Raw genomic sequence first — 19,934 nt, forward strand, 5'->3', positions numbered from 1 at the left:
GACCCCCACGACGCGTGTCTGAAGTGCCTGGGGGAATCGCACAGGTCGGACAAGTGCCGCATTTGCAAGGCTTTTAAGCCAAGGACAAAGAAGGAGAGAGACCAGAGACTCAGGACTCTCCTAATGGAGGCGGCACTTGACCCAGCAGCTTCACAGGCCGTGATCTCGACGCCGCACCGGATCGCACCGGCACCGGAAAGACTCCCCGGCACCGACCTTCCCCGGCACCGGGTGCAGAAGCGAGACCGTCTACGTCTGCTACTCCAGCCAGGCAGACCCGAATGGAGCGCCCGGCATCGACATCGGCCGCGGCGCTACCGGCACCGTCGACTCCGGGCCCGGTGGGTCCGTCGAGTCCGGTACCGCCAAGCTCCCCCTTAAGATCTGGGGTTGAGCTATTGGTCCCATCCACTCCGGAGACCTTCGCCTCGGCACGGGACCTTATCGCCCTGACTGAGTCTACTCAGCCGCCACCCCCGGTACCTCCGGTGCGGGTAGCATCTAGGAGCAAGCCAATGATGACGGCACCGTCTCAGGACTCGCGCTCGCGATCGAGGTCCCGACGCCACGGTCGCTCGAGATCCCGCCGCCGCTCGCAGTCCCGGCACCGCTCCCCTCGGCGGTACCGGTCGCACTCGCGGCACCGATCGACCTCCAGACGGTCGCGGTCTGACTCCAGCCGTCGATACCGGCACCGTGACTCTAGGAGCCAGTCTCGCCGTCACTCACCGCTCCGGTCGACCTCCCGGCACCGAGCTGGTGGCAGGTCCCGGTCCCGGTCGACCTCCCGGCACCATGTCGGTGGCAGGTCCTGGTCCCGATCCCGGCACCGAAGCAGCGGCCGGTACCGATCCAGATCCCGGCACCGAGACAGAACCCGGTCCCGATCCCGGCGCCGCTATGACTCCCGGTACCGATCCCCGGCACTGAGAAGATCTTCGGTGCTGAGCCGCGCAGACCCTTATCAGCCGCGGTCTGCCCCGCCATGGCCTTCTAGACAGCCGTCGGTGTCGTCGCAAGCGGACAGCGTGTATGCGCTGGGCACCGACAGGCAGGCGGCATTGTTTCAGGACCCTCCGCAACAGGACCAGGGTCCGCAGCAGTGGGGGTTTTGGACACCCTGGGCATACCATCAAGCCCAGGGCCCCCAACAGCTTCCTGCTAGGCCTGCAACGGCGGAGCACAGGGTGCCAGAGGCTTCGTTGTCTCGCCCCCCTCCCTCCCCTGATGGAGAGGAAGGATCGAAGCAGCAAGACCCTGGTCTTGCTCCTGAGACAGAGGCGAGAGCTGCGGGGGACCCCCCACTGGACACTTTCTTGCCAGGGGTCTCCTCATCCTCCTCCCCCGACGAAGCGCTGGCTGGCACTTCCTCCAGTAGCCCTCCTCCGCTGGATCTCAGGGCGCACCAAGACCTCCTTAGGCGAGTAGCACAGAATCTGAGCTTGCAAGCCGAGGAGGTCTCTGAGATCGAGGACCCCATCGTCACCATCCTCTCATCTGATGCTCCCACCAGGGTCGCCCTACCCTTCATTAGGACGATCCAGGCCAACGCCAATACAATCTGGCAGTCACCGGCCTCCATCCCCCCTACGGCGAGGGGCGTCGAGAGGAAGTACATGGCCCCCTCCAAGGGCTACGAGTACCTCCACGTCCACCCGACACCGTGTTCCCTGGTGGTGCAGTCGGTGAACGAGAGGGAGCGCCACGGACAGGAAGCTCCAGCCCCCAAATCCAAGGAGGCCAGGCGTATGGACCTCCTCGGCCGCAAGGTCTATTCGGCTGGGGCCCTTCAGCTCAGGGTTTCCAATCAGCAAGCCCTGCTCAGCAGATATGCCTTTAACTCGTGGGTGGCAGCGGACAAATTCAAAGAGCTGCTGCCACAGGAGGCCCGCCAAGAGTTTGCGGCCATTCTGGACGAGGGCAAGAAGGTTGCACGAACCTCGTTGCAGGCTTCTTTGGACGCTGCAGACTCGGCTGCCCGCACCCTCGCCTCAGGGGTAACGATGCGCCGTATCTCCTGGCTTCAGGTCTGTGGCCTTCCACCGGAGCTCCAATACACCATCCAGGACCTCCCGTTCGAAGGCCAGGGCCTGTTTTCAGAAAAGACAGACCCCAGACTCAAAAGTCTCAAAGACAATCGGGTCATTATGCGCTCCCTCGGGATGCACACGCCGGGAACGCAGCGCAGAACCTTCCGGCCACAGCAGCAACAGCAGCGCAGGCCATACTCCCAGTTCCGCCAACGGCAGGACCTCAATAGGCGCCATGGCAGGAATGGAAGGCGTAGACATTCGGGGAGCCAGGGGGGGCAGAATCAAAGCTCCTCTAAGCCCCCGCCTGGGCCCAAGCCTTCGTTTTGAAGGTGCGCCTGAGGGCACAGTAACAGTTTTCCCCACGGATCCTTCCCCCCCGTTTTCCAACCGCCTTTCGTTTTTCCTCCCGGCGTGGACCCAAATAACATCGGACCGCTGGGTCTTACTCACGGTGCAGACGGGATACCGCCTGCAGTTTATATCATTTCCTCCTTCCCGCCCCCCTTCCTCGTCCCTCTTTAGGGACCCTCTCACGAGCAATTCCTTCGACAGGAGGTACAGGCGCTCCTCAACAAAGGAGCTATAGAGGCGATTCCGGAAAACGAGAAAGGCAAGGGGTTTTATTCCCGCTACTTTCTGATTCCCAAGGCCAAGGGAGGCCTCAGGCCTATCCTCGACCTGCGAGAGCTCAACAAATACCTAGTGAAGTTGAAGTTCCGCATGGTATCCCTGGGGACCATTATCCCATCCCTGGATCCGGGAGACTGGTACGCCGCCCTCGACATGCAGGACGCTTATTTTCACATTGCCATTTGGCCACACCACAGACGTTTCCTTCGATTCGTGGTGGGCCGCCTTCACTACCAATTTGCAGTCCTCCCATTTGGCCTTTCTACGGCCCCGAGGGTATTCACAAAATGCATGGCCGTCGTTGTGGCACATCTTCGGCGCAGTCGTATCCACGTGTTCCCTTACCTAGACGATTGGTTAATTCGGGGCACGTCGGAACTACAGGTTTGCAGCCACGTCCGCAGGATCACCGGCCTGTTTGCTACCTTGGGCCTCATGATCAACATAGACAAGTCCACCCTGCTCCCCACGCAGAGGGTGGAGTTCATCGGGGCCGTCCTGGACTCCACCGTGGCCAGGGCTCTTCTGCCGTTACTGAGGTTCCAGGCGTTGTCGGCGATCATTCAGTGATTGCGGGCAGCCCCCTTAACATCAATACGGACATGTCTAACCCTGTTAGGTCACATGGCAGCATGCACATTTATGACCGGTTACGCTCGGCTCCGCATGAGGCCCCTCCAGTTGTGGCTCATCGCACATTACCGGCCAGCAAGGCAACCGTTAGACATGCTGATCACAATCCCCCAGGGGGTGTTAGATTCTCTCGGCTGGTGGCTAGACCAGTCCGTAGTGTGTGCGGGGCTCCCTTTCCACCCACCCCAGCCTTCGGTGTCCCTAACGACGGATGCCTCAGATCTCGGCTGGGGGGCCCACCTGGGATCCCTGAGAACACAGGGCCTATGGTCCCCGCAGGAGGTGAAGCTACACATCAACATGCGGGAGTTGAGAGCGGTCCACCTTGCTTGTCAAACGTTCTGTCACCAGCTTCGGGGTCGTTGTGTCGCGGTGTTTACCGACAACACGACGACCATGTACTATATCAACAAGCAGGGTGGCACCAGATCCTCTCCCCTATGTCACGAGGCGATGCGACTCTGGGACTTTTGTGTAGCCCACTCCATTCACCTCACGGCTTCCTTCCTCCCCGGAGTACGGAACACGCTGGCGGACCGCCTGAGCAGATCCTTCCTCTCACACGAGTGGTCCCTTCGCCCGGACGTCGCCCTCTCAATCTTCCAGAGGTGGGGTTATCCCCGTGTGGACCTCTTCGCGTCCGGGGGGGACAGGAAATGCCAGGCGTTCTGCTCCTTTCAGGGCAGGGAGCCCGGGTCTATAGCGGATGCCTTCCTTATTCCGTGGACGACCCACTTGTACTACGCGTTTCCCCCGTTCCCACTGGTCCACAGGGGCCTTCTGAAGGTGCGCAGGGACAGGGCTCGCGTGATCATGGTAGCCCCGGCGTGGCCCAGGCAACATTGGTACCCCATGTTGCTGGACCTGGCCATAGCCGACCCAGTTCCCCTGCCCCTTCACCCAGACCTGATCACCCAGGAACACGGACTCTCTGTCACCCGGACCTGCAGTCGCTGCACCTAGCGGCGTGGTTCCTGCGTGGCTGACCAGTTCTGAACTGCGCTGCTCCACCCTGGTACGGGAGGTACTCTTGGGCAGCAGGAAGCCTTCCACTAGAGCGACATACTCGGCCAAGTGGAAGCGTTTCTCCTGTTGGTGCGTGGAGAAAGGTCTCCGCCCTATGGAAGTTTCGGTGGCCAATATTTTAGACTATAATTGGTCCCTCAAACAACAGGGCCTGGCGATATCGTCTTTGCGGGTCCACCTGGCAGCTATCTCCACCTTTCACCCGGGTGGGGATGGCCGCTCCGTTTTTTCTCACCTGACGGTGACTAGATTCCTGAAGGGGCTGGAACGTTTGTACCCTAACGTCCGACTCCCTGCTCCAACCTGGGATCTTAACCTGGTGTTGTCTCGGCTCATGGGGCCCCCCTTTGAGCCGTTAGCTACTTGCTCCCTACTCTATCTCTCTTGGAAGACTGCCTTTCTAGTAGCTATCACCTCAGCTAGACGGGTGTCGGAACTCCGGGCTCTCACGGTAGACCCCCCGTATACAGTCTTCCATAAAGATAAGGTGCAGCTGAGGCCACACCCTGCCTTTCTCCCCAAGGTGGTCTCAGCCTTCCACATCAACCAAGAGATATTCCTCCCGTTTTTTTTCGCGAAACCTCACTCTTCAGGCAGGGAGCAACAGCTCCACTCGCTTGATGTCCGTAGGGCTCTCGCGTTCTATGTGGAGAGGACCAGACCGTTCCGCAAATCCCCCCAGCTTTTCGTGGCAGTAGCGGACCGCATGAAGGGGCTTCCCATCTCCTCGCAGAGGTTATCCTCATGGGTAACGTCCTGTATCAGGACCTGCTATGAGCTGGCCCACGTTCCTACGGGCCGTGTGACTGCGCATTCTACCAGGGCGCAGGCGTCGTCGCTGGCTTTCCTCGCCCATGTGCCCATCCAGGAAATCTGTCGGGCAGCGACCTGGTCATCGGTCCACACCTTTGCTTCCCACTACGCCCTGGTCCAGCAGTCAAGAGAGGACGCGGCCTTCGGATCTGCAGTGCTCCATGCCGCGACTTCTCACTCCGACCCCACCGCCTAGGTATGGCTTGGGATTCACCTAACTGGAATGGATGTGAGCAATCACTCGAAGAAAAAAAGACGGTTACTCACCTTTGTAACTGTTGTTCTTCGAGATGTGTTGCTCACATCCATTCCACACCCGCCCTCCTTCCCCACTGTCGGAGTAGCCGGCAAGAAGGAACTGAGGAGCGGGTGGGCCGGCAAGGGTATATATCGAGCGCCATGGCGGCGCCACTCCAGGGGGTGACCTACCGGCCCACTGGAGTTGCTAGGGTAAAAAGTTTCCGACGAACGTGCACGCGCGGCGCGCACACCTAACTGGAATGGATGTGAGCAACACATCTCGAAGAACAACAGTTACAAAGGTGAGTAACCGTCTTTTTCCATGGGGCCTAATTCACCACGTGTTGAAGTCAATGAGAATCTTTTCATTGACTCCAGTGGGCATTGGCCTGGTCCCAGATATAAGTCAACTGGAAACTGATGGAAATCGGTGGAGCTGCACCCAATTTTACCAGCTAAACTTAGCCCCAAGAGGCTGGCTATCCTATTGACTTCAATGTGATTTGAGTGTCTGTGTGCTGTTTTGAATGGTTAGGGGTTTAAGGCAGTTAATTGTGATCTAAGGTGGGGTTTCAAAAGTGCTCAAAATTGGGCTAATGGTTCCTATAAAAAGTCAGTTGATGTCAGAGGAAGCAGATTTAGGCCAATATTGAGTGTGAAAATCTCATCCCTACTTTCCCTATGGATCCATGCACACAGCTCTCAGAAATTGTCATGGATGTTTTTCCTGCATATTGAATTGTGATGTGAAAATGAAACTCTCAGTTTTTTAAGATAAGAAGAAGAGATTCTTATAACCCCCAGTATCAATGTTCAGGAAGAGTTAGGGGCATGAGAGCTCAATAGGCATTTGCTTTCTAGAACTCATCCCGAATAACAGCACCGCTAGTACATTTCTTCCAAGTTCGCACTGTGGATTTATGTACTTAGTTACGGTCTCAGCTTGTCTGCACTCAGTTTGAGCATTGATTTAACTATAAATTTCTAAAACAATGTAGTTAAATTGGTACAACTTTTGTGTGGCGGCAAGCCCTGCAAATGTAAAATCACCTGAGCAAGTTACATTTAATTGCCAGATCATTTTCACGCTATTTTCTTGGGACGAAACCTCTCTGCTTTTGCATTTGTGAGGAATTCTTGCAACTCTGACTGCTGGTGACTGTGTTGACCACCCACTGGTTGAAGAAACACAATCACTGTATCAAAATACTTTAGAACTCAAACAGCCCCAGCGGGGAACCAGGTAGAAGGTGGTGTTAAGCCAACAACTTTATTGAAAGGTCTGTGCCTCACAATCATAATTAGATCCTTGTTTGTTTGAAGATGCAACCTCTTCCTACCTCTGCTCTGATTCCTTTTCAGAACTGGAGCCAGGCATTCATTACTGAGGCTAAGCATCCAGGTTCCACAGAGAGCCAAAAAAACATACAGTCTTGGTATTGGTATTTATGTTTGTATTTAACTGGCTTTTTTAATGCTCCATGGGGCGAAAGATGGGGCTGCAATAATGCCTCTTCTCGTGGTATGGCCATTCATAATGGCAGAAGATCAGATCTCATGATATTTCAGCCAAACAAACAGTTGTTGTACCAATTATATTAGACCAGTAAAAACGAGCAGGATCTTATTAAAGGGGACAAGGCAAAGATGCCACATTTATTATAACAATTTATGACTAATAACTAATATCTTAATTGTTATACACACACATTATACCTATTACCTATACACACACACACACACACACACACACACACACACACACACATTCACATTATAATACCTAATACCTATACACACACACATACACACATTCACACACCCACACCCACATTCATTAGGTGTTCTGCAGCTGCTGCATAGTTACCAGTCCTGAAGATAGCTTAAGTTCATGGCTTGATTTTGCAGCTTGGGTTCGTAGCTTGTGGCAGCTAACTGGCCAGGAAAGCTGGGCACAAGGCTGAGCTGGATCTCTGTTGGGCAGGCACCGATGTTCTTTCATGTTGGCAGCAGAATGTTACCCAGAGTTTCTCATCTCACCCTTCTTTTTTATAGGCTTTTAGTTTTGGATTTAAAGTCTATAGGTCTTGCTGTGTCACGCTGCCTCTGGGTTTAGATTGATCACCCATCAATTGCAGGCGTGACTTTCAGCCTTGGACCTGGCTTTGATCTTCCTTCTGTTGTTCTGTTGTCCTTTTCTTTTTAGGGTGGATGCTTCTTACTTTGTTTAGGGCTGTTGTCTAGGTCTTCAGCTGTTGGTATTTGAACTTTATCTCATCAGGACAGGCTGGGCCTGGAGGTTGATTCCGTCATTCATACATACCTCATTCACACATCTAAACTAAACTAATAAGATTACAGCAGGGTTTGCAAAAATGAAGGTTGGAGGAAGCTTTTACAAAATGAAGTGAGTGTTTTAAAATGGGGTTTGAATTACAATATGGAACAGAAGTTACAGTATAGGCAAATGTAGTGAATGGTGAACAGAAGTTACATCAATAAAGTGAACAATTGAAAACAATTTCATTTATCAATTCTACACAGTTCCCCGACTCATGACAAAGTAACTACAGTTGAACACACACATACTCCCACCCAACGGAAATACAAATCAGTACTGTACCCTGTCTGATTTCCTCCCAATCCCACACGCTGTGCCCTTCCCATGCACACATAAACATTATACCCTACTCATATACACACACGTGAATACTGTGTTCCTCATGCATTCCATCCGTTATACCCTTCATGCTCACTGTGGTGTGAGCTCCTTTAAATACCCTGATCTAATAAACCCAAGCCAGGGGCTCAGTCCTAAAAAGGTGGCATGTGGCAGAGCTGCAGGTGTGAGAAATAGTAGCAAATCACTCAATTTCTCCAACGAGGGCTGATAACTGTCTAACTGTAAGTGACCTTTCTCCAATACCCAGAGGCTGTAAAGGGGGCTAACTAAGGGCAGGTCTTCACTTAAAATGCTGCATCTGCCCAGCTGCAGCACTTAAGTGAAGATGTTCTTATACTGATGGGAGAGCCCCTCTTGTCAGCAGAATTAATCCACCTCCCCGAGAGGCGGTAGCTATGTAGTGCTGTCTACACGGTGGGTTCGGTTGGTATAACTACATTGCTCGGGGGTGGATTTTTTACACCCCTGAGTGACATAGTTATAGCGATATAGGTCTGTAGTGTAGACCTGGCCTTAGAGCTGCTGGTCTGAGGTGTGGGAGCACTGGTGCATGGAAGCTACACTAGGAGGCTGACTGCTCCTGGCTGGATTGCCTGGTTGAGTAGATTAGCAGCTGGTATTTAATGCAAGCCCAATGTGGGTTGCTTATGCAATCTTATTTTGCATCCCTTTTGCAAATACTGTTTTGTTTCTATGGCTATCATTGATACGTAAATAAATAAATATGGCAGAGGTAGCTTCCCACTCTGATAACAACTACATGGGACTCGCTTATTGTGCCTTTTAGTAGCAATGTCCTGTGGCGACTGCAAGGTGCTTTTAAAAAATCGACATAATAGATCAGTAAATTACAATGTTTCACTGTGATGCATAGGGGGACGGCTGAACTCTGGGTGCATGTGGGGTGAAGTTCACTTCTGGACACAGGGCCTCTATCTTCTATTAAGGAATCTAGAGCCTGTTTGCAAAACAGACATGAAAAATCATGGTCTTAATGAAGACCCTGGATTTATGACTTATTACAAGAATCTGTAACCCACCAGCCCCCCTTTTTGTCCTGTGACTACAGGGTCTTAACAGGCCACTTCACCTTGAATGGTCTCTCAGAATAAGTGCCAACTCCTTGTGGCAAAGAGTCCTTTTGATCTTGTATTTAGCTGTGACACTCAGAGTCCCTTTCCCAGACCTGAAGAAGAGCTCTGTGCAGCTGGAAAGCTTTGCATGGTGTCAAGTATCAGAGGGGTAGCCGTGTTAGTCTGGATCTGTAAAAGCAGCAAAGAATCCTGTGGCACCTTATAGACTAACAGACGTTTTGGAGCATGAGCTTTCGTGGGTGATGCATCTGAGGAAGTGGGTATTCACCCACGAAAGCTCATGCTCCAAAACGTCTGTTAGTCTATAAGGTGCCACAGGATTCTTTGCTGGAAAGCTTGTCTGTCTCACCACCAGAAGTTAATCCTATAGCATCACTGTTAAGAGTAAAAACACACTGCATGAAGGAATAGAGTGGGTGGGAAAATGTCTTTTGTATGTTTAATTAAACTGCAAGCTCTAGTGGCCAAGCACTTCTGGTTTTTGAGACTCACTCTACCTCACTTGAGAAATAGAAAAAAGGGTCATTGAGGTCAATGGAGTTGTGCCCATTTGCACAACCGTTTGTCTGAGAATCTGGCCCACTGTGCAGATGCCCTCACTAAAGTGGTTTGCCTCTGCAGCAGCCGTCCACATACCATAAATGAAAGAGTGTTCTATTGGCATCAGATTCCTTCTTTCCAGTCCCACGGCATTGCTTGCTGCCGTTTAAAAAGCCAGACATGTGCAACTTTTATCCAGCAGACCCATGGGTCATCATGGGCTGCTTCTCGGTTACATTTCCCCAGTTGGTAATGGAAACTCAAGTTGTATAGAGAGATGTCTGTGAAACAACATCTGTTTCATCAAAAAGCCAGACAATCTGCACCTGTGCAGAGTCTGCTTTAGCCTGTGCACATTGGACGAGTTTAAAACAACATAACAATAGAATGAGTAGCCCAGCAGAAATTCTCTCCATTTGTCATCATTTGGGGTTCTCTGGTTGTTCCTTCAAGGCTGTATCTATGTCTGAGCTCACCATTCTTTAAACTCAAATGGAGAGAACCATTCCTAACCCCACGTGTTACGGACTGTGTTTGAAAATTGTCTTTCATCAGCACTGGCATTGCCAAGCTGTGGCCCCTCAGTGACGATCTTGCTGAAAAGTGACCTCATTTCGTGGCAACAGCCAAGCAATCGCCTCTGATTCTGGGACTGTCTCAGTTTTCACAGGCTGATTTCACGTCTGTAGGTATTTCACAGGTCCCAAAATACTTTTTGGGCTTTTGAGGGTCTATCTGTACAGCCTGCTGCAGCCAACCTCCCAGCCTGGGTTGACAGTCTTGGGTTCCTGGAGCTCATGTTGCTGCGCTAAACATAGCAATGTAGACAGTGCTTTGAAGTTGTAGCTTGGAGTCTGAAGCACGCCATCCCTCTCCAGTTTCAGGACCCAACTTCTCCAGCCTGAGCCACAATGTCTACACCGCTATTTTTAGCATGATATCACAAGCCCTGTGAGCCCAAATCTGTCGACCTGGACTGAGAGTCTTGTTGCTATGAGCTGTGATGTACTCTTAGATGGTTAGCAAGCTGAAAATGGGTCTGAGCTGTGCAGTTTGGATGAGAATGTGAACTTGCTAAAAGTTTGGAGGTGTTCAGAGGCGGATTCAATCAAAGGCACTTGCCTTGGGTCTTAGCTGCTGCAGACACGTGATTCCACCCAAATTTAATATTAAAAAAAAAAAAAAAAAGTAAACTTGGAGCCAATACGGTTGTAGATAAAAGCTTGAAAATCTGATCCAAGTGTAGCTGAAACAGTAGCCTTGAGAGTTCTTACCTGCCCCATGCATCTCAGTGGGGTGTTAACTCCAAGCTCCACTACTCTAGCATCCCCCAGCATCACACCCTTGCAGGGACTCTATATGTGGCTGGAGGGGAGTAGAGTACTGCAGTGGGTCTTGCCTATCTATTCAAACAGATACTCTGGCTTTTGAGATAAATACTGTGGTCTCCCTTGCTGCCAGCTGCCTCTTCTGGGGTGGGGGGAAGGTAAGGAGAGGAACCCCTGCTGTCTTTCCTGTGGGAAAGAGGGACCCCATGCTGCTTCCCTTGCCTCTCTGGGAGGGAGAGGGGCCTCCTTGCTTCCACCAATCCCAGTGTGCGGCTGGGACATTGCTAGGATTGTGAGTCTCCAGCATTGTGTGATGTGCTGAAACCTCAGGAATACATCCAACCAAAATTGGCAATACTAGATTGCATGGGGATGGAGGCTCAGGACGACCCATGTCATGATATGACTAGGGTTCCTGATCATTGTAATCTGTCCCTGGGGGCATTCAGATGTCCCAGTTTGAGCCCATTAGAGAGAGAGACAGAGAGAGAGAGAGAGAGGAGAGGGATGGGTCCACCCTATGAGATTTGGATCCTGATACAAACTTCCCAAAATTCAGGAGGGTTTGGGTCCAGGGCTCCAGGTTCAGGCCAGGCTCTAGCTTTGCCACAATGCACTGAGGCAGCATTGCACGGTTAATGTTGTGTGATGGTAGGACTTGTGCTGTGGGGCTAATGTACAAAGCTAGTGGCAGCTTTAATGAAGCCCAGCATCAGAAATTTCCATCCTGCTCTTAATACTGGTCCAGCAATGGCGAGAAGAGCTCTGTAGTATAAAAGGTTTGTCTTGTGTTGATTAAACCGGCTGCAAGACAGGATGAGAACTACCATATACCCTCTTATCACTGGGAACTCATCTCATTGGTGCTAGAGATTGTCACTTTTGTGGCAATGATGTGAGCAAGAAGGTGGCTACCAGTACAAATGCCAGCTGTATTATAATGTCTACCTGCACATAAATAACATCTTTCTGCCAGGGATCTCAAAGTACACCACAGACCTTAATTTTGTCTGTCAACACCCAAGAATATGGGATTGCCATGCTGTATCAGGCCATCTAGACCGAGGGTTCTCAAACTATTTTTTTTTGCTGAACCTCCCATTGCAAATATTTCAAATTTCAAATATTGCAAATGACCCCCCCCCCAAAAAAATAGCAAATTACTTTACATACTCATAGGAGCATACTCATGGTATTGCCACCTTTACTTTTGTGCTGCTGCTGGTGGCGGTGTTGCCTTCAGAGCTGGTGGCTGGAGAGTGGTGGCTGCTGTACCCTCCCTCCCCTTGCCCCTAGCAATATTTTTGTGCACCCCATCCCTTCCCCAATAGCCTTGCGACCCCAGTTTGAGGAACACTGATCTATCTGTCCAGCTAGCCTATCACCCTGTTTCTGACAGTGGCCAGTGCCTACTGCTTGAGAGGAAGCTACAAGAAGCTCTGTCCTTGGCAGCTATGGAATAACCTTCCGCAGGTGTAAGAACTAATCTCCCCATCCCAGGAGAGATTAGTCCTGCTCCAGCTGAAGTCAGTGGCAAAACTCTGAGTGACTTTTTCAGTGGGAACAGCAACTGACCCTGAGTGCATTGTCCCAAATCCTATAGGAAATCTGTGGCAGAGGTGGGATTGAGCCCTTGCTTCAATTGCTAGCCCGCACTTCCTCTAGTTAACGCTTTTATTATGCATAGAGGCACTTCTGTCCGTGGGAAGTTATAGAACACTGCTCTGAGCCAAACGATACAGCTTTATTAACCCATCTTAGCTGCCGTGTACAGGGGGCCAGTTAATATGTTGTTTTACACGTGGTGTGGCCCCACTGAATTTTAAAGGATCTTGAAGGGCAAGTCAGCACAGAATTTGGCCCCAGATAACTTGCTACAAGGCAATGAAAAGCTTGATAGAACTATTTAGATACTTCCTGCATAGTCCGTGTACCATAGCTATGCTTTCGTGTCCAGAAGATTATCAGTAGTGAACATTTAGCATCATTAGTTGTACTAAAAGTTAATTTCAGCTTCCAAAGGGCTCTCATCTTGGTCCCATCATGCTATCTATCCCAGTCACTCAGAAACCACTCCAAGCCCACTGTCACCAAAGTATCATCTTCTGAACAGCTGATAGAAAAAGCAGTAGCGTGAAAGCTGAAGATGTTTCATCAGGTTACACTGTGGATTTGTGCCGGGGAGAGCTGGGTATTGTCCATCAAAAACACAAGGTTTGATAGTAAAGTCAGAACCAGGCCAGTCATAGTTGAATGTATACTTCACTTACACTGTAGGAAATCACCTTTCCTCCTTATTGCTCTTTGTAGGCAGCAAACGGTGCTTAATATCCTTATTTTGGCATCCAACAAGCAGTCACTTATAAAATTCCTCTGTAAATATATGATTCAAGATGCACCTGAGAGCGTAGGAGCACATCCAACACAACCACTGCTTCTTGCTGGAGGCTTTTCCAATGGTACCGTGGCAAAGTCCACCACCAGTAGAGGTGCTGAAGAAGCCCAAGACACTACGATCCTTCTGCATGTTGTATGTGCCAGTGTGGCTTTTGGCTCTCTTGGTGCCAAAGGAACCATAATTAGGTCACCTGATACAGAGGTTTTGGTCCTTACTGTTCATTACTTTCCCAAAATGGAAGACACTCATAACAACAAGTGGATTGAAACAGGCATCGTTACAGTTAACAAGTGTCACCTCATACCTGTGCATGCAACTTGTGATGTATTCAATCCTGACTTCTACAACATACTTCCTGCTGTATGCTCAGGAGGTGACGCTGTGCCATCCCTGTCTGGTATGGGGTGGGGGTGGGTGGGGGGGTGGGAATATGTGTTATATGTTAGCAGAGCACAGGGAGCTCACTGCTTCACAGGTTGTGTCAAATAGGGAGAGAGTGACGGACAAGCTGCAATTTCTGCAGCAAGGAAGTTGGCTGTATGACCAGAGCGAGAAAGCAAAGGAGACCCACAGAGACCTAAATTGCATGCGCCTCAACGTAGCCATCGAAAACGGACAACTCACTGTCCAAACTTCCTTCCTGTGAGAACTGTTTTGAAGAGCATGTCATAAGAGCATCTTGGCAAACAAGGATTTGGATGTCTTTGCACATAGCTAAGACAGATATTGGATCACCATTGCGACATGGATGGAAAAATGTGGATGAGAAGTACTTCCTGTATTCTTCAAGGGCCTGATGGCATCTAAGCATCTACAAGATCTTCTTTGTGCCTGTACCAGTAGGGGTCACTGCACAATCAGCTGTGTCTGTATTCAATGCAATCTTCCCTGCACAGAACTGTGTACATGCCAACGCAAGGAAGACTATGGTTATGTCTACACTACGTAATTGGGTCTATTTTATAGAAGTCAATCTTTAGAAAGCGATTTTATACAGTCGATCGTGCATGTCCCCATTAAGTGCATTAGGTCGGTGGAATGCGTCCTCAATGCCATGGCTAGCATTGACTCACGGAATGGTGCACTGTGGGTAGCTATCCCACAGTTCCCGCTGCCCATTGGAATTCTGGGTTAAGCCCCCAATGCCTGATGGGGCAAAAACATTATCACAGGTGGTTTTGGGTACTTGTCATTAGTCTCCCCTCCCTCCCTCCTTGAAAGCAACAGCAAACAATCGTTTCGTACCTTTTTTCCTGGGTTACCTGTGCAGATGCCATAGCACGGCAAGTATGGAGCCCACTCAGCTCACAGCTGCTGTTGTGAGCATTGTAAACACCTTGCACATTATCCTGCAGCGTGTGCAGAACTGGCTAGGAGAAGGCAGCATGAGGACGATTGTGAGGAGGACACGGACACAGATGTTCTTGAAAGCACGGGATGTGGCAATTGGGACATCATGGTGGCAGTGGGGCAGGCTGATACAGTGGAATGCTGATTCTGGGCCTGGCAAACAAGTACAAACTGGTAAGACTGCATAGTGTTGCAGGTATGGGATGATTCCCAGTGGCTGCAAAACTTTCACATGCGTAAGGCCATTTTCCTGGAACTGTGTGAGCTGCTTTCCCCTGCCCTGAAGCGCAGGAATACCAAGATGAGAGCTGTCCTGGCAGTTGAGAAGCGAGTGGCGATAGCCCTGTGGAAGCTTGCAAGACCTGACTGTTACCGGTCAGTCGGGAATCAATTTGGAGTGGGCAAATCTACTATGGGGGCTGCTGTTATCCAAGTAGCCATGGCAATCAGTAACCTTTTGCTGTCAAGGGTAGTGACTCTGGGAAATGTGCAGACCACTGTTTATGGCTTTGCTGCAATGGAGTTCCCTAACTGTGGTAGGGCGATAGACAGAACGCATATCCCTGTCTTGGCACCAGACCACCCTGCCAACCAGTACATAAAACTGCAAGGGGTACTTCTCAATGGTGCTGCAAGCACTGGTGGATCACAGGGGACGTTTCACTGACATCAACATGGTATGGCCGGGAAAGGTGCATGATGCTTGCATCTTTAGGAGCTCCGGGCTGTTCAAACAGCTGCAAGAGGAGACTTACTTCCCAGGCCAGAAAATTACAGTTGGGGATGTTGAAATGCCAATAGTTATCCCAGCCTACCCCTTGCTCCCATGGCTCATGAAGCCATACACAGGCAGCCTGGACAGTAGTAAAGAGCCGGCTTGGAGTGTGGGCTCTGGGGTGGGGCTGGGGATTAGAGGTTTGGGGTTCAGGCTGCCTGGAGGCTACAGTGGAGAGAGAGGACTCTCCCCAGCTTGCTCTCCCTGCAGCAGCACCTGGGCCAGGGAGGTGTGACGTTGCACCCCATAATGCTTTATAGAAATATGCTTAAGTAGCCGTAGTAAGGCATTTGGTCAGCTTCTTTAGAAAGGAATTTGCAAGTTAAGAGCCTAATCAAGAAACACTTAACAGATAATTGATCTTAGAAGACTCCAATCCACATAAGAAGTCTACCTGAGGATGTTCAAGGTAGCATGTGAACAATGGCTGCCACCTGTAAAGTTCTGAATAATGCATGGATATGTGACTTGCCCAGTGTGACTCCAAAACTCCATCTTGTAGCTGGGATTCTACACCGGGAGGAGGGGTCTCCACCCACAAAAGAGAGTCTATTTAAGCCCCTGGAAGACCCCTCCATTTTGTCTTCAGCTGGCTCAAGAGAGAAACTCTCCACCCCCAAAAGATACCTGAAAGAAACTGGAACAAAGGACAGTAATCATAGGGATGTGAGTGAAGGCAGGACCCAGACTAGGAGGAGGCTAGTCTGTAAAAGAACCCTGCTGGAATATCTCTGAAGGTGAGATTTCATCATTAATCACTTTCTTACTGTATTAGGTTTAGACGTGCACGTTTTATATTATTTTGCTTGGTAATTCACTTTGTTCTGTCTGTTATTACTTGGAACCACTTAAATGTATTTAATAAAATCACTTTTTACTTATTAATTAACCCAGAGTATGTATTAATACGGGAGGGGGGGATGGGCAGACAGCTGTGCATAAGTCTCTATCAGTGCTTTTTACAGGGTAAAATGGATTTATTTGGGGTTTGGACCCCATTGGGAGCTGGGCATCTGAGTGTTGGAGGCAGGAACACTTCTTAAGCTGTTTTCAGTTAAGCCTGCAGCTTTTAGAGGATGTGGTTCAGACTTGGGTCTGTGTTTGCAGCAGGCAAGCGTTCCTGGCTCAAACAAGGCAAGGTTCTGGAGTCCTAGGCTGGCAGGGAAAACGGGCTCAGAGGTTGTCTCAGCACATCAGATGGCAGCCCCAAGGAGGTTTCTGTGATCCAACCCGTCACAGGAGGCACATCTCCTCCAGGCGTGGCACGACCGTGCTGGAGTTGGGTTGGGGAAGGGGCACTTCTCCCCCGGCGATGGCAAGTCCGGGGCAAGTCTGTGCTGGGGGAGGGGTGCCTTTCGCTGCCGCAGCCCTGAGCCCCTGTGCGGGGCTTAATTGGCAGCAATGCAGCAGTGTGGCTGTGCGACTTAGAGGAAACTTAGCTCACAGATCAGGATTGGAGTCCATGGTGCTTAGCACTGTACAAATCCAGACACTTGGATGACACGGTTCCTGCCTTGAAGAGCATATTATAGGCAGGGTTGGTAGCACTGCATGCTATTAAGGTTGCCCTTGAACTCCTAGGCAGTGTGGAGGAGAAAGCTGCCTGGTTTGAATGCAGCAGGGACAAAAGCCAGCTCAGGGAGTAGATTGGGACAAGAAGTGAGGGAGGGTGATGAAGCGAGGGGAAAAACTGTGACGGGGTGTGGGAGGGAGGGGACTGGAAGCCAAGGGGGAGGAGGGACTGGTTAGGTGGGGAAGCTGGAGTTGGTTGAGTAGGAAGGCTGGCGCAGGGAGCCAGGTGGAGAAAGGAGGCTGGACCTGTGCAACCCTAATTTGGGCTCTTTGTGCATTTGAAGAACATAGAATTAGTGAAAACCTATGAAAAGTTTGGTTTAATAAGTGGCCTAGCATTGCACAGGAACTCTGTAGGGATGGAATCCAGTTCTCCAGGGTGGCATTCAGCTGCCTTACCAGGATGCCATCCTGTCTCCTCCTGCAATCCTGCGACTCATTCACTACACACCTTCCAACTTCTGCACCAAATGAGACGGGCCCAGCAGACAACAGCCTCTGTCACTACGCAGCCCTGATTCATCCCTACAGCAGGGCCATCCTGGGCACTGAATGAAGCAGGTTCCTGTGAAAAAAATACTAGGGGTTCATGTAATCAGAGACTGTACCAAAATGCCTGCGCGCAGTAGGATTGAACTAAAGTTACACAAGGAAACTTAATTCTGGCATTTCCTATCTTTTGAGTGCTTGACTGGGCAACCTTAATAAAGTTCTTTTAACAGATTTTTTTATGTGGAATGTAACGGGTTTTTTTGGGTAGTAAATATGAAAATGACCCTTGTGATACCTTCTAAGCTTATGCTTCTAACACATAGGTTTTCTTGCATGCAGTGTACATGTAGGTGCAAAAGGCATGCAGAAGCTCCCAGACTTATGCAAGTGTTCCGGAACGCCTTGCGTAAGTTGAATTTTGCGTAAGTTGGGAATGTATCTCTGATAATTATGCCCCCCTCCCCTCCACCAAAAAAAAAAAAAAAAAAAAGCTTACGGAACTTATGGAACTTTTCCTGTAAATCTGGATTTCCGTAAGTCGGGTTTGCGTAACCCGGGGAGCGTCTGTATTCTACATCTGTGCTAAAGGCTTATGGAACATCAAAACTAACTGGTTCAAAATTTTAGTCACCATTTAAAAAACTATATACTGGCTTCCCAACCTTGAAAAATCAGTTTGCTTCCCACATTGCCGACTGAAGTGTTTCAGAAATTCCAAACTTCTCTTTAAGTAGCCTTACAGTAGCAAAGCCGTGGGCTTATTTGCAGTTTCTCTCTTCTGCTCCGTTCCTGTGAGCTGGCTGGATAGTGAAATTTCAGGGCTGGTCTACACTACGGGGGGAAATCGATCTTAGATACGCAACTTCATCTACGTGAATAACGTAGCTGAAGTAGAATATCTAAGATCGGATTACTCACCCGTCCTCACCGCGCGGGACCGATGTCCATGGCTCCCCCTGTCAATTCCGCAGCTCTGTTGGGGTTGGTGGAGTCCCGGAATCAATATAAGCGTGCTCGGGGATCGATATATCGTGTCTAGATGAGACGTGATATATCGATCCCCGAGCAATCGATTTTAACCCGCCTATACGGCGGGTAGTCTAGACGTAGCCCCAGAGAGATGGTGCGAGATGCACAAGTGCTGGCTCTCAAATTTCTACACAGCAGCTCTGTCTGATTCCTCCCCTGCTTGCCTTCAGAATGTTTGAATGAAGGACAGTTCTCCATATTTGTCAGGCACTTCCAGTATTGCCACGTGCCATCCCATTGTGTCTCTGTTGCAATTGCCTTTGCATTGACTCAGGCTCTCAGGGAGCTCTTCCTTATTCTTCACCTGAAGTCACTTACCTCTGGGATATCATTAGTCATTTTCACAGCATCCAATTTTAATGACCCTAGCAGAAAACTATGAGGTGAGCTGGGGAATAAGTAACAGGACTAGAGCCTGCCTTTCATGCAAAGGTTGTTGGTAAATCCAAGGCCGCTAGGGCTGGATAAAGGGCAAGCTGAGATTCCTGTGGAAGGGGAAGGTGATATTTGAGGCTTTTGAAACCTCTAGAATGGCCTTTTAAAGTCTGAGGTTTTACTGAGTTCCAGCAAACATCTTTTCCCCATTATTTTAAATGGTGGTTTCCCAAGAGAAATTTAGTTTACGCAGACAAGCAAAAAATCAATAGTCATTCCAGATTTACACCTCTCTGTCACAGACAGCAGAATTAGTTCCCGTGTATTTCTAGCTAATTGGAAGCCTGCATGATTATTTAAGGTGCTTTTCTTACCCACCTGCTAGGATCTACCAGTGCAATAGAATAAAACAAAACAAGCCTGCTGCACTTCCAGAGACTTCAAAATTCAAAAGATTAAATTTCCATTTTAAAGACTGTTAATGAAATCCTGCCTTCAATGAAGTTTTCCTCCCACTGGGGCTGGGATTTCAACATATAAGCTTTTCAGGGCAGGGAATATGCCTACACAGCAGCTAGCACGACAGGGCCCTGATCTCAGTTGGGGTCCCTAGGCAGTACCGCAGCAGTGTGTCTCCCAAGTAGCATGTGCTACTGTAAACACATCAAACATGTCCTCTGTTTTCTACAGTCTTCTCATAAAATATCCAGTTAAATCTAGGGTCTCAGTCCTTCTCTTCAAGGGTTCCATGGTCTGGGCCCAGGATATCTAAAAGAGCCTAAAGTTTTGGGGTAAGGACAGTGGCCAACAACTCCGCTCCTCAGGGACAATGGAACTATGTACCACAAGGGTGAAGCTTATCTGTGCAGGAGACGGAGCTTTCTCAGGGATGGATCCCAGACTGTGGAATGAACTCCCCAGGA

At 49.9% G+C, this 19,934-nt stretch overlaps 1 protein-coding gene across 4 annotated transcripts in view; it reads left to right on the top strand.

Annotated features, from left to right (window-relative positions):
• The window catches only part of SH3PXD2A (SH3 and PX domains 2A), a 396,876-nt gene that overhangs the window by 51,320 nt on the left and 325,622 nt on the right, over positions 1-19,934 (top strand). The window lies entirely within an intron of this gene.

Source organism: Gopherus flavomarginatus, chromosome 6 (genome assembly GCF_025201925.1).
Source record: "Gopherus flavomarginatus isolate rGopFla2 chromosome 6, rGopFla2.mat.asm, whole genome shotgun sequence".
Taxonomy (NCBI): Eukaryota; Metazoa; Chordata; order Testudines; family Testudinidae; genus Gopherus; species Gopherus flavomarginatus.